Consider the following 15458-nt stretch of genomic DNA (forward strand, 5'->3'; position numbering starts at 1 on the left):
ACACCTAAACTTAACAACTGCCTTACTAACTATTAATAAACAGCAAATTAGGAGTTTGTTAAGGGAAAACTAGATTTTTTTTCAAGCCAGAAGAATGTAATTTAAGTACATGCAAAAACATCTGAAGAAAATGAAGGGGGGGGGAACAAACAAACAATCTTCCAATGTTTTTTCCACAGCATTTATATAATTGAAATCAATAACAACAACAAACAAATACACTGAGAAAGCAACAGGCTTTCCACGTGGGCCATATTGTTCAATTCAATCTTCACAAGATCAACGAGTCCAATGAAAATGTCCAATGAAAATGAAAGAGTTCACAAGTCAATAAAACACAAAAGAAGTTAGTTTTCCCTTACTCAGATTTGGAAAACAGTCAAGGTTCACACACACACACACACACACACACAGACACACAAAGAAGGGAATTTAATCCCACCTGCATTATATTGGTGTGTGTGTGTGTGTGTGTGTGTTTCCTTCCACTTCCGTTTCACTCTTATATACCGTTTTCCCCATTTCCTCCTAATTTGTGGACAAAGTGCAAAAGCTGGTATGGATTTTTTTTTCCGTATCGCCACAACATGTGCTGATATCATATTCAAACAAAAATGTGTCATGGTTTAGCTTTCCTGTGTCCTGTTAGGTCTTTCTGTTAAAGGGACAGTCACCCAAATATGAGAGTTCTGTCATCATTAACTCACCCTCATGTCATTCCAAACCTGTTTGAACCTGTTGAGACCATTTTTTATTTCTTTTGTGGAACACACACACACACTAAAGATATTATTTAATGAAAATGTTCTGTTGCACTTCAACAAGACATACTGTGCCAGTTTGATGCTGATGATTAAACACACGAAAAACTGACAGGAAGTCATACTTTTGGAACGACGTGAGGATGAGTAAATGTTTGCAGAATGTTAATTTCAGCGTGAACTTTTCCTTTCATTTCTGGTCACACTGACCATTCTGTGAAATATTGTGTATATTCTGTAAATAAAATTGCAACAGAGATCATATTTCTGGCTATTATCTTGAATACGTTTTGGAATGCACTGTGCAAAGAAATGTTTACATATCATGCAATAGTCATTTTGGAAATAAAAGTTTATTATACTAAATCATAGTTGCATCTCGCAGTTCCTAAAACATCTAGAAATGAAAGGTTTTTTTTCTCATGTTTATTTATTTATTTATTTTTCCATATGGTCGTTATACTTTTTATTTTATTCAGTTTTAGTTGTAGTTATTTTAGCACATCAAGATAAACTAAATGAAAATAAGGAACGTTTCCTTGGCAACTACCTGAAATTAATTAATATATTTCATGTTACTTCAAGTAACGTTTATTTTATATCAAGTAACAAAACTGAATTTAAATGTTTTATTATTGTTTTTATGTTCTTTATGAATGAACTAAAAATGTTTTAATGACAAATTTCAAACTTGACCCACTTAAACTCCTTTGTGCAAAAATATTGCAAATGTCAAACGCAAGACTTTAACAATTATACGCAATCGAAGAATAACGAATGATTGTCTTTTCTGAGAAACACACCTGCTTGGACTTCAGCAGCGTTGTTGCTCATAAAATGAACCAATGTTACACAGCCACTAGCAAACATTTGGAACTGAATAGATTTTCTGTAAAGCTTTTATAAAGAGGTATTTCTCTACATGCTACATTTTATCAATGCGCTATTTGTTTATAAATCCATAACTTCATGATTCTTGTGAGAAATACATCTAATCTAAAAGTCCATAAAAACAAAGTACCATTGGAAGTGTAACAAACAACAAAGCCATTTAAAAAATATGAAATGTAACCGATGAAGTAAAATGTGTGATTTATGTTGCCAGTGTCAAATGGATCAGATAGTATATTTAGTATAAGTATATTTCTGTCTTCAAGTGAACCTCAGAAACTTTATGAAAAACCTTCTTTCTCCAACCAAAGTGACTTAAATTAAACTCATGGCATAATTACAACTTTCCAACTCATAAATACAATCTTCCCAGGAGGTACCATTGGAAGTGTAACAAACAACAAAGCCATTTAAAAAATATGAAAAGTAACTGATGAAGTAAAATGTGTGATTTATGTTGCCAGTGTCAAATGGATCAGATACTCTGAAGTATATTTCTGTCTTCAAGTGAACCTCAGAAACTTTATGAAAAACCTTCTTTCTCCAACCAAAGTGACTTAAATTAAACTCATGGCATAATTACAACTTTCCAACTCATAAATACAATCTTCCCAGGAGGACCTGAAAGCACCATCAGTTCCAACTCTCTGTCAGTTTCAACACACCTGTCTGTAATTTTAGTAACTCTGAAGCTCATGATTGGGTTCAGGTGTGTTTGATTAGGGTTGGATCTGAACTCTGCAGGACAGTAGCTCTCCAGGAGCAGGCTTGAAGATCCCTGTTTTAAAGCAACACAATCCAGCTAATACCACAAAACATCACATAATTCATCAATACTAAATTATAGATAATTCTAATTATAATACTACTTTTTATTGTGCATTTTTATTGAGCACAGTGCTTTACTGTTTAAACTGAAACACAGTTTTAAGATAATCCCATACTGAGAGGTTAATGCATACCACAGATCTGCTAACATAGTGCACATGAATACAGCAGGAAACAGAAACAGATACAGAACAGAGCAAGAGAACAACAGAAAAGACCTTTGAGTGCCTTATTTAAGTCGATGCCTTTTGCAGCTTTCAGGGATGCAGATGTCTTAAGGGCCGCACAACACACACACAATGACTTTATGTGGCTTGACAGGCTAGCTAAATAAGCGGCCAGCACTTTGTGCATAGTCATCTAAATTAGGTTACATAACCAAACAGATGTAGCAATTTTGCATGCTGTGCTGCTCCGGTGTCAGCTGACCCTGCCAACCTAAACAACACCTAAACTTCTGATAATCCCCTAAAAATGAGCTAGTAATCTCTCTAATTACACATGGATGACTTCATAAGTAATTAGTGCTGTCAAACGATTAATCGCATCCAAAATAAAAGTTATTTATATATAAATAACTTTTATTTTGGATGCGATTAATCGCAATTAATCGTTTGACAGCACTAAAATATATGCTTTGCTTTTCAGAACTGCAAACAAAGTGTTGCGAATGGTTTATTTGTGATCGCTAAGGTGCTTTAAGTGCATTGCTGTCTGTGTGGGTATTTTGATGGTATTCTGGTTGCTAGGGCATTTCTAGGGTGTTCTAGCTTGTTTCGTACTGGCCCAAATCAGGGTTATTATAGTTAACTAAAACTAAACTTAAAAAATAAATAAATAAATAAATAAATAAATAAATATTAAACGTTATAATAAAATGTTTTAAAAATGTATATTAAAAAAACTTAAACATATTTTTTTCAGCTATAACAATATTTCACATTTTCATAGTTTGACGTGATGTACTACAATTTCTAAACCTAAAACTGAAATAAAAAGCAATAAAAGACTATATAATGCTACTAAAATAACACTAACCTAAATCAAAAGACTCTTGTAAAAAAGAAGTGTGCTTAATTGTATTGAATGTGCACTTGTAGTGTACTTTAAATCTTAGAAATATGTTTTAAAAACTGTACTTGCAGATAATATAATATTAAACACTGTTAAACAATAATACGAAATACTTTAATAATTTAAAGTTAGCTCACTTTCATGACTGTTTCTTAACACTTAAGTACACTTCTCAACACTAGTGCAATTTCTAATAGCAAATTAAAAGTTTTACTTTAAAGTACATTTTAAATTCTTATGTTTTAATCTTTTGTCATGTGTTGACTAACATACTAAAGCACATGTAAAGTACTTGAATATAATTTTAATTGTAGTATGTTATTCGATATTATTGAAATATAATATATTTTAAATGAACCAAATTGCAACGTCATCATTACAGATGTGCAATTACAAATATACTTAAATACATGACAGTCAAGTTCAATTATATTAAAGTATATTTTAGTTCACCATAAATGCTTGTCAGTACATTCAGCAGTACACTTTAACCATATTTCAAATAAGCATAATTATGAAATATGAAGAAATACTTAAGTCCTACTTAAGTGGGTCAAAAAAGCACTTTAAAGTTCTGTTTTAAATTATATTATTTAATTGAATTGCAGTTAAAGTGCAACATTGCACACAGTTTAAATACATTATTTCTGTAATAAGTACTCTTTTTAAAAGTATACTAAGTGTACTTCTTTTTCACAGTTGGAGTCCACCACAGAGCCTCTATGATATTCTAGCCCCTAGATATAAAGATGGATTTGTTGAAATAACACTTTATTAGGTTTGTGATTTTGAACATTATGATCTGAAACTATAGCACGGGCTAGTTGTTGTGGCCCTGAGAGCAGCTGTAGTGGCTGAGTTTGGGGCGTCTGCTAAGATTTGTCACACCAGCTGTTGTGGAGCTTCCCAGTGACTCCCAGCGACACGTTTGAACAAATTACAAATCTATGTTGGCGCGTGTATCTCTCAGCTCAGCTGTCATCGCTTCAGCACACACATGCACACACGGTTCGGCTCCTGCTCTTCAGCGTGTGTGTGTTTGTGAGCTTTGTGGGAATGTATGTCCTTAATTTGTGTGAGAATGCAAGATTTTCTCTCTGCACGAGGGGTGGGGAGAGAAAGAGAGGAGAACGGATCGTTTGTCCTCATCATCATCATCTTTTTACATCATGAATGTAAAAGGACAGTTGTTTCGCATGATGAAGCGAGCCTCATGAGGATGCATGGGCTCATTTTACCAACTGCTAACAAATTACTGACAAGCTGTATCCTTGGTTTAACCTTGGGTTTTCATGTAGCTTCACATGAGATGAATCACGTGAACAGCTGAATGCTAAATTCTTCACTAACTCTCTGCAGGCTTCCTATTATTGAACATTTTGCTTGCAAGAAAAATAGTTTATTCTAAATTAACCTGTAAAACTTTACAAAAAGGTAAACATTTTTATAGTATGTATTTGTTCATTAAAGTCAGTTAAATGGAAGTAGTGACAGATAATTTATTCCCTATTGTGATGCAAAGTACATCTGAGTAAAAGGAATGATTGAAAAAGAAAAAATGTAGGGCTGAGGTTCTGTGCCTCGGTTGTTGATTGGATGAAGGCAGATCAGCTGAATAATGATGGCCGGCACACATTACTGAAAAGAAGCCTGACATTTCACTGGAAAATCCAGTTATAACCAGATATGTTTAAATTCAGAAAATAGGGTGAATTGTCATTTCATGTCAACGTTAATGTTAATTTATAAATGTGCTATTGTTCATGTAATGCACTGATTAATTTATATGATGTTAATTTATACACAAAAAAGGTACAAAAGCTGTCACTAAAGCAGTACCCTTTGCACTTTATTTACCCCTAATGGATGCTTATTTGTACCTAAAAGGTACATATTAATACCTTCTGAAGGGGTATCTCTCAGTGACCGTTTTTGTACCTTAAATGTTGAATTATATTATTAAAAAGAACAACATGCTGTAAAAGTGTTGTTTATTATTAATGTATGTCAGCTATAGACATAAGGCCGGCTGTTCTGACTCACAGACTGTAAGTACATTTTCATATTTAAAGGATTTGCCACTGATGATTCAAACGCGAGTTTTGGGCAGTGTAGAGTAGCACTTGTTGTTTGTCATTTCTCCGATCACAAATGCAGACATGGTTTTATGTTTACGCGGCACGATGCAACGCGTAAAAACACAGTATAAGTCATTATAATCCGTAATTATGTCCCCACTGGATGCAACAAATGCCTCATTTATAATGGGTTTTAATGTTTTTGTCTCGTCGCTCCGGCCGGGACACGGCATCACAATATGGTAAGGGGCGTAACATTTCCGTCACACGCTTGAGGTATTCGGCCAATCACAACGCACTGGATAGCTGGCCAATCACAGCACACCTCGCTTTTCAGACCGATGAGCTTTGTAAAAATCGAAAGGCGGGGCATAGAGGAGAAACAATAATGTACAGTATGTGGAAAATAATGTGTTTTTTTAACCTTAAACCGCATAAACACATTTCATTACACCAAATACACAAAATAATGTTATTTTTAGCAACATCTTATGACCCCTTTAAAGTGCTGCTGAATGTACTGACATGCATTTATGATAAACTAAAATATTCTTTAATGTCATTGCTATTGAAACTTAAAAAACTTGAAAAATTGATGAAGTTGCAGTTTAGTACATTTAAAATATATTAACTTTAAATGAAATATTGAATAATACATTAAAGTTAAAATTATAACCAATAAAATTATAAAAAGGACTTTACATTTGCTTTAGTATGTCAGTCAACACAGCAAAATAAGTGTAATAAATCATGACCAAAGATGATTAAAACAATGATTTTAAGTGCACTTCAAAGTAAAACATTTAATTTGACATTATTACAAAGTTTGCTTTTAAAAGTGTACTTAGACAGTCATGAAAGCATCTCTCTTTAAGTACATGTAACCTTTTATTTCATTAATATTATATTATCTACAAGTACAGTATTTAAAAATACAATTTGTACACCTTTTTATCACTTTTTACTTATTTTTCAGAAGGGATCAACTGGTTCTTTATGTTTCTCATCTTGTTCTGGGTTTTAGGGATAAGTTCATTTTGATAGGAGTACCAGGCAAATGACAAATGCTGGAAAATTTGTAAATTATTTTACTGTCAATGTTCATTTAAAAAATAGGCATGAACAACTCATATTTCTGGCAAAGTGACCCCAATCAATTTATGATATTCTGCTCTGTAGATATGGTTCAGGTTCCTCCTTAAATTTCCATCTATGTGATATTTCACCCATTTTATCATCGCAAGATCTAAAAATCGTAAGTCTGATTACGTGTTGAGCTATCATTCTTCATGACTGCAGCTCAAACCATGTGGGGTGAGTTATGCAACAAAGTTGAATACTTAGGGTTAGGGGTTTGTTCAAAGCCCCTGAGCAACAGTAAAACAGATGGTTGCGTTAACAAGCATCACTAATCAGCCACAGTACACTTCCTTACAACACATTATTTCAGATTTCAAGCTTAAAACCGTTTCCTGCGATAACGGTCAGCTAGCAGAATGCCTACACACTTCCTAAAGCAGCCGTTAAGGTGATTAAGTAGCTGCTTACTCTGATCTACGTTCCACATTCCATCCACTCAAAGCGCATTAAGAATCATGTGAAGACAATATATGTTGTATTGGATGAAGTATGACATGAGCTCAACATCCTGATGCTAAAATATTCCCTGTTTAACATCTGGTGAATTACAGAGTGATGCAGCAGCCAGAACATGAAATAGGGATTTTAGATTACATTTGTAGAATTATCTTGACATAGATCCATGAGTGTTTCATTGGCTATAGGTCAGACTGCTGTCATCTTTTCATCTTCCTGAGGTGTCTAAAACTGAGGTGAATGAGTCAGTCTGGCTTCATATTCCTCTCACGTTCACTCGCGAGGCATTGATTTATGGCCAGGATCTTGGTGTGTGTGTCTGTCTGTGTGTGTGTGTGTGTTTGTGTGTGTGTGTGAGAGAGAGAGAGTGTATGATTATGTGTGCGCATGTGTGTGCGAGCTGCTTGTCAGTGCTTTGAGTGACAGTCTCTATTAGCGGGCTGTAGAGAGATATTGGACTATTTTCAGTCTGTAGTGAAGTCAGTCAGCTGTGACCATCAGCACCCTGAAACCACATCTGAAGACATCACCGACAGGTCTGCTTATCGCCCCTTCTTAGCCTCTCATTCACTCATTCTCTTTCTCTACCTCCACAATCCTCTCCTGCATTGTCAAAGTCATACTTATTTTCACTTTCTCATGCATTTCAGTCTGTTTTACTCTCTTGTAATCTAATGTTTAGATTTTTGTTTCTTTATATTCACCTGATACCCAGAAATAAAACAATAAAAAAGTTTAAACATGTATTATTATTATTATTATTATTAATAATAATATTTGCCAATTATAATGTTACATACTTAAACTATTATGACAAAAAAATTATGAAATAATAATATTTATTATTATTATTATATGGACAAAAATAAATTTTTCATTCATATATAATTTTTATGTGTTGGATTATTTTTTTGTAATGTCCTTTGTAACAGTAATTGTATAAAAGTGTTCTTAGATGTTCATAAAATATGTTTATATGTTGAATTATAGTATATATATATAAATTAGTAGTACTTGTATTTTGTGTATTTATGTATCATAGTGAGTGTTTTTCAGCAGTTTGATACATAAATTTCAACTATTTCAAGGTGAAAAGCTTCAAAACTAAATTTCAACTAAACATGAAGAAAACTTTCTACATTTGTGTCATGAAACTTTTTATTTACTATTTACACAGTTACTGTAAACAGGACGAAATTTATGTTACCAACATTTTACATAGTTTCTGCCTTGTCCTTGTTACACGTTTCACAACTTAAAACTGTGTCATATATGGTGTCAGAGAAATTAACAAGGAAAATATTCTCAATGCCTACCTTTCTGAGCCTCAGGAGGATATGATCAGCTGAACCGTTTATTTCTAATTTCTTTATGACCTTCCCTCCTTCGTCTTGAACCTAAATATAGGTAAGCAATTGGCAGAATTGTGTTCCAACATGGCTTCCCTCATCTACTGAGACCACTATGCCAAAATGATATTAGATTGAAGACTAAATTCTGATGCAATCAACCAGTAATGTAATGTATGTGTTGTGCAATAGACTGGCAATTGTATTCTTTACTTTGAAGTGAATATTCATTCTCATATTCGCCTAGAAGTGCTCCAGCACTTTTTGGCAATAATTAATTAAGTACATCAATTATTTACTTAAATCAATGCACAGAAAAGTTTAGAATAGAACTGCACTAAAAGTTTGTTCAGCATTCAAAATTTCACTTGAAGGAGAAATTTGCATGCATTTGCTCTTTGTACTTAAGCACCGGCAGAAAAATATTTATGCTAAAAGATATAAGATAAGTATATATAAGATATTGTCACAGTGTGTTGTAGACAGACAGGCAGAGAACAGATTTAGGCCATGTCCACATGTACACGGGTAGTTTTTCCTTCTTTTGTTTTTAAAAAAATCTCCGTCCTCATGAAAACGCAAACACATGCTATGAAGCACTGTCAAGAGCATGCCAAACCAACAGGTGACAATATAATCTCAACCGTAAAGCCATGTTGGCCAATCAGAAGCCTGAAAAAGTCTCCAGTAGGCGGAGATAACAGCGCAGGCTCCGACGTCACAAGCCAAAAACTCTGGTTTCGCTGTCTACACGATAACACTGCAACCGGAGTTTTTGAAAATCTTCACCCTGGCAGGCGTTTTGAAAAATGTTCGGTTTCAGTGACCTGGTGCTGCGTTTGCGTGTGGACGAACGGCCAAACTGCGTAGAAAAACCTGCGGTTTTAAAAATAACCGTGTTCGTGTGGACAGGGCCTTAGTCCTTAAAGTAGTAGTTCACTTCCAGAATGAAAATTCTGTCATCATTTACTCACCCTCCACTAGTTCCAAACCTGTATGCATTTCCTTCTTCTGTTGAACACAAAAGAGGTATTTTGAAAAATGTTGGTATATGAACAGTTGATGGGCACCATTGACTTCCATAGTATTTTTTTTTCCTACTATGGAAGTCAATGGTGCCCATCAACTGTTCAGTTACCAACATTTTTCTAAATATATTTTTTTGTGTTCAACAGAAGAAAGAAATGCATACAGGTTTGGAACAAGCGGAGGGTGAGTAAATTATGACAGAATTTTCATTCTGGAAGTGAACAACACCTTTAACACAAAGTCTTTAATCCAAAATGCAATGGCAAACAGGACAGGAGGCATAAACCAACACTAACGTAAACGAGACCAGACCAAGAACACAGGAGAAAGAAGAACTTAAGTACTGATACAAACAAGGTAAATTAACAAGGCACAGCTGAACTAAAGAACTAATCATATCAGTAACTACACTGAACGTTGGTCCTGGAAAATTGCCAGAAAATTGCCAGAGTGCCTTCTGTGTGAACGCAAACACATCCCGGGATTGATTCTGGGATCGATCCAGGGTTGGGGACCTAGTAACATTGCCGGAATCAGTCCCGGAACGAGCCCTGTGTGAACAAAAGCCAGAACCAATGCCGTAAAGTGTGTGTCGTAGTGATGACGCACGTTACAATGCGACTCTTTTACCGGGTGTTTTGAAGGCAGACCAATGTTCGCGACGAAAAAATATGTGCAAACTGGTATGAAGCAGAGATCAGGAAGCTCCTCACTATCCGCGCTGAAGCTGAAATTGTTCGCCATCTTAGTGAAACGGTACGCGTCACATTACACGTCACATCGTAATGTCACGTGTCTTTATGGGATCTTTACGGGATGTGTGTGAATGCACACGCAGATTCCGGAAAATCACTGGCAGTGTGAATGAACCAAAATCAACCGATCCTGGGACAAATCACGGAACACATTATCCATGTATTTTCCGGAATCTCTATGTGAAAGGGGCTTATGACAACCAATGACATACGGGAAAACCAAACAAGGAAATACAGGAACTGATAAAAACAAACTAAAAGTCCATGAAACAGAAACTAACTGAACATATCAGGTGGACGACTACAAAGCGATGATGGAAGATGCCCGCTGCACCAGACCCAGAGCAGAGCAGGGATCACAGCCCATAGCGTAGTCGGTGGAGGGAGGACCCATGGTGGAGATAAGGCTGACGACACCAGGGTGAGGCTGATGGAGGCATAGCCAATGGAGGAGGAGCCCAGGGCGGAGACGGACCACCAAAGAGCCAGGGTGCTCCCTTCAGGTTCTCGCTATAGACTACCAAAGATGAAAAGTAACCAAAATAAATATTCAAAAATTTACTTTTTATTTTTTATTTATTTTATGCATTCATGTTTTTAAAGAATGTATTGTATGTGTCTGTTTTATGTCTGTTTCGCTGCATCCACATAGCCTGCAAGGGGTCTTAATAAAGCTTGAGCTTGATCTTCCTGCAGAGTTCAACTCCATCCCTAATCAAACACACCTGAACCAACTAATTAAGATCTTCAGGAATACTTAACAATTACAGACAGGGTTGGAACTGAACTCTGCAGGCAGGTAGATCTTCAGGAACAGGACTAGTCACCCCTGGTCTACACCTTCTCCGGCTCCACTTTAGTCTTCCAAATCTCCGGCTCTGCTCTGGTCCACTGTTTTTCAAGGCTGGGACACACCAAGCCAAGGTTGACTGTCGGTAAACGTTAGAATGTCAGAGAGCGTCTGTCGGGCTAGTTTTTTTCTGGTGTGTTACCCACGTCGGCTCTAGTTGGGCTCACGGGGCCGTTGGTGAGAGTGAGAACTCTGATTGGATGTTCAGTTTAGCTAACGCTGCTTTGTTTATGTTTCATATATCTGATTATATCTCATATATCCTTGTTTTGGGCTTTCCTTTTTAATGACGAATATAGACTATTGATAGCTGCTGATATAGACAATTCCTTACACGCAGATGCAGAACACACATTCTAGTTTGCAGTTGGCTGTAGTCTGTTTGGTGTGTTAAAGCGCAGCCGACGCGAGGTGACAACATACTGTCACAGTCATGGACTTCTTTTGTTGATGTTGTTTTGCTGCGTGTTCCCTTTGCCTTCATGGATTATCATCTTCTTGGATTATATTAAACTCTTGTGTAGATGACCTTCGTCTTCGTGTGCCTTTCCTCTACACGCTGCGTGACAGAATACCGGACCCACAAATGTGTAAATATAGCGGCATTTATATCCCCGTTTATTTTCCGTTTTTTCAAGTATTTATTTTGCTGGAGCAGGGGCAACTTGCCCTCGAGGACCACACCAGACTATTTCTGCACATTGCCAACAATACCAGCTACCTGGACGATGCGCTCGTTCTACATAGCGAGCCTCAACACCACGTGCAGAGCGCAGTTGTCCAGAGACGGTCCTCGAGGGAATTTTGCTGCCTTTGTGGAGTGGGTACTGGTGAGAAACAGATCCCAGTTCACCGTCTGCCACGCTGATGAGGAACTCACCAGCCCCACTCCGGACCCAGAGCCCAGCCAAATACCACCCCGCTGCGTGGAGCAACAGCCAGAGCCCACTGCAGACGGAGAGCCAGAGCCCACCGTGACCGACGAACCATCGTCTAATGGAGCGACAGAGCTGAGGATCACCCCAGAGCCAGAACCTCATGGAACGTCTGTCCAGGTGCGTGAGCCAGCAACAATGCCCGCCATGGAGGATTGTACAATGGAGAGTGAGGGCGTGGAGGAAAGCCCCGCCCACTGTGCCACCGCTGAGGGTGAGCTGAGGAAGGACTCAGGGGAGTTAACAGACTTTTATTCAGAACTACCAAGTCTTTCGTCATCATCTGAAATCTCTGCCCCTCCTGTTACGGCCATGGAGGCCATTAATGAACTGTCCATCTATCCTGAAATGACCATGGAGGTCTGTTTTGAATTGTTTGTCTGCCTAGAACTGTCTGTCTGCCCTGAACTATCTGTCTGTCCTGTCTCGACCATGGAGAAAGTTGCCATGACCCTGGCACTCCCTGTCATGGGTGTTGCCATTTGGTGTGTGTGGGCAGCACACATCATCCCAAAACCTGTTACCTGTCATGAACTCCCACCCAGACTCCCTTTCCCACCTCCTCCTATCATCATCCAATCCCAGCCTTCTCTGTCTCCTGCCAGCCCCTTTGCTCACCCTCAGCCCACCATCTGTGGTGTGGGTCTGCCAGTCTCCATTGGCGTCGTGGCTGGAGGATCCCTTGTCTCCTCCTCCAGCCTCCGAGTCGCAGACTCCGCCTCAGCCCGTCGACCCAGCGGCTCACCACGGCCTTTCGGATCCCCGCCTACGCCTCGGTCACCTGAGACATCTGCTCCGACCTTGGCCCTCCAGATCCTCCCCATCACACTGGCTCGTCGGCTCTCAGTCTCCGCCCCAGGCATCTCTCCCACCTGCTCCGCCACTGTGGGTCGGCCCCCTGGAGTAATCAGCCATTCCTCCACCATTGCTTCTCCCTCCATCGGCTCCACCATGGGCCGTCTTGTTGGCTGCGGTCTGGGTCCCGCCTGGCTCCTCCTGCTCCAAGTCCCTCCTGTCTCCATCCTGGCTCCTCCCTCCATCTGATCTGCCATGGTTCCTCCCTCCGTCGTCGCCACCTTGGTCATCCACTTCCCTGCCTTCCTGCCTGCCCTTCGCCACTTATATTTATTTATTTTATCATGGTAGGAGTAAGCAGTGACAGGAAGTGAAAAGAGAGGAGCGAGGAGAACAAGATCAAGAAAGGGGAACTCCAATCAAATATTGGAGTGTTGCCCAGTGGTTCCGCCTTATGTTTTTAATCGATTGAATGGTTTTAATTTAATTGAAATATCAACAAATATGATGTGTTACGCAAGGACTTTTTGAAACATCTGTAATCTGTTAATTGTAAGGTGACTCAGAATTATCCAGTATGCTGCGGGTTTTGTTATTGCATTACTAGTCTTTTACCATCAACATTTTAACAGACAATGCACTTTTACAAATAAATATATAATTCATTTGGGCTATAAATCATGTCTTGTTACAATTATTGTATTATTACTGCATAAGTCTGCAAAGGAGTATTATCTTTGCTCCACAAGGTTTATTTCATTCTACGGTGATGCCATTTGGATTACATCATGCTTCTGCACCCTTTCAACAGCTCCTTGCTTATTTCCCACAGACTATCTGACACTGTGCAGTTTGACTGGATTGTATTAACTTTTGCAGTACTTCTTGTGATGACCATATCTGTTATAGAAAAGACATTAATTGCAACCTTATACCAAGATTTACAACAGATGTGTTCTGGGTCTTGTTGGATGGTATTGCCAGTTCAGCCCACAATTTATAAAATCAATTTGTTGACAAAACTCCAAAACAATAAAGTCAATAAATCAATAATGTTGAAAAAAAATTACAGCACGTCGTTCTAACTCTGTATGACTTTCTTTCTTTTGTGGAACACGAGAAGATGAAAAATGAATTAATGATTGAAAAATAAACTTTTTTTTTATTTTATCATTTTGGTCCATACAGTGAAAGTCATTTGGGTACAGTGTTATGTTGTTTTGGACCCCACTGACTTAAAAACTTGTTTTGGACCCCACTGATCAAAGTAAATGTGTCATTTCCACTATTTTAAGTATTTTAAACTATACTTTTGTTGAACATTTGAAGCTTTGAAAAGTTATATCAAATACAGTGTAAGCTTGGGAGACTCTTTTTTAAAAATAAAAATTTGTATTTTTAAACAATTTTATTAAATTGTATGTTAAATAAAATCTATCATCAAAATATAACCACATTATTTGGGTTGAGATTATTTGGGTTGGCAGAAACATCAAACTATAAAACTGTATTTTAAAACAAAAATGTGACATTTAACAGTTATTTCACCCTACAGAATACAAATATGTAAACTTTTATGGCTTATTGACATTTAAAATTTACTTCACATAAAGTGTACGTTTTCATATTGTTATTGTACATATATCATGGATGTATGGTGATATTATGTGTTATCATACATGCATGCATACAGTATGCATACATTTTTATATAATATTTACAATCATATAATGGATAAAACATGTATTACATAAATTAAAATATGAAGACCATATCATCCTATACCGGATTTAGAGCTATTAATGCATGTAATAAATGCTGTTATTTCTTGTGTATTTTCTCGTTCAGCATGAGTTAAATTAGAGAATGATCACGTTCAGCAATCCGGAAATATAGCAACAATGAAAAATGGGGCTCATGTTTTCATCATGAGAAGAAATTATACACTATGCGTCCTCTAAACATGCCTTGCCTTGCCTTGTTGTTGCTAAGAGGTCATTGTTTTATCCCAGTTTGGTGAACTGCATTCATATTATGGTGTTTATAATAGATATTTTTTATGCTAATTTCAGTTCAAATATACAATATATTAATAAATATATAAATATGATGATTAAAAAGACTATTAAATAAAGATGATAGTTCCACTTTTATTTTAAAGGGGTCATATGATGCGATTTCAAGTTTTCCTTTCTCTTTGGAGTGTTACAAGCTGACTGTGCATAGATAAGATCCCTGAAGTTGCAAAGACTAAAGTCTCAAAACCAAAGAGATATTCTTTATCAAAGTTAAGACTCTGCCACGGTTTTGCTTTAAAGAGAAATCTGAAGTGATGTGCTAGTTGTCACAATTTTTTAATTACAGTTAACATTTGGGTTTATTTTTGAAAGTCAGTTTCTATAGGCACATATTTTAAGCTTATTGTTTTAAGTTGGTTTAAATCTTTTCTAACCAATAGATATTTATCTGTAAAAATAGGACGTTTCTCTTCTTCTCTTCGCAATCTATCCTGTGGTG

This window comes from Sinocyclocheilus rhinocerous, unplaced genomic scaffold (genome assembly GCF_001515625.1).
Source record: "Sinocyclocheilus rhinocerous isolate Xijiao unplaced genomic scaffold, SAMN03320098_v1.1 scaffold1102, whole genome shotgun sequence".
In the NCBI taxonomy this organism is placed as follows: Eukaryota; Metazoa; Chordata; class Actinopteri; order Cypriniformes; family Cyprinidae; genus Sinocyclocheilus; species Sinocyclocheilus rhinocerous.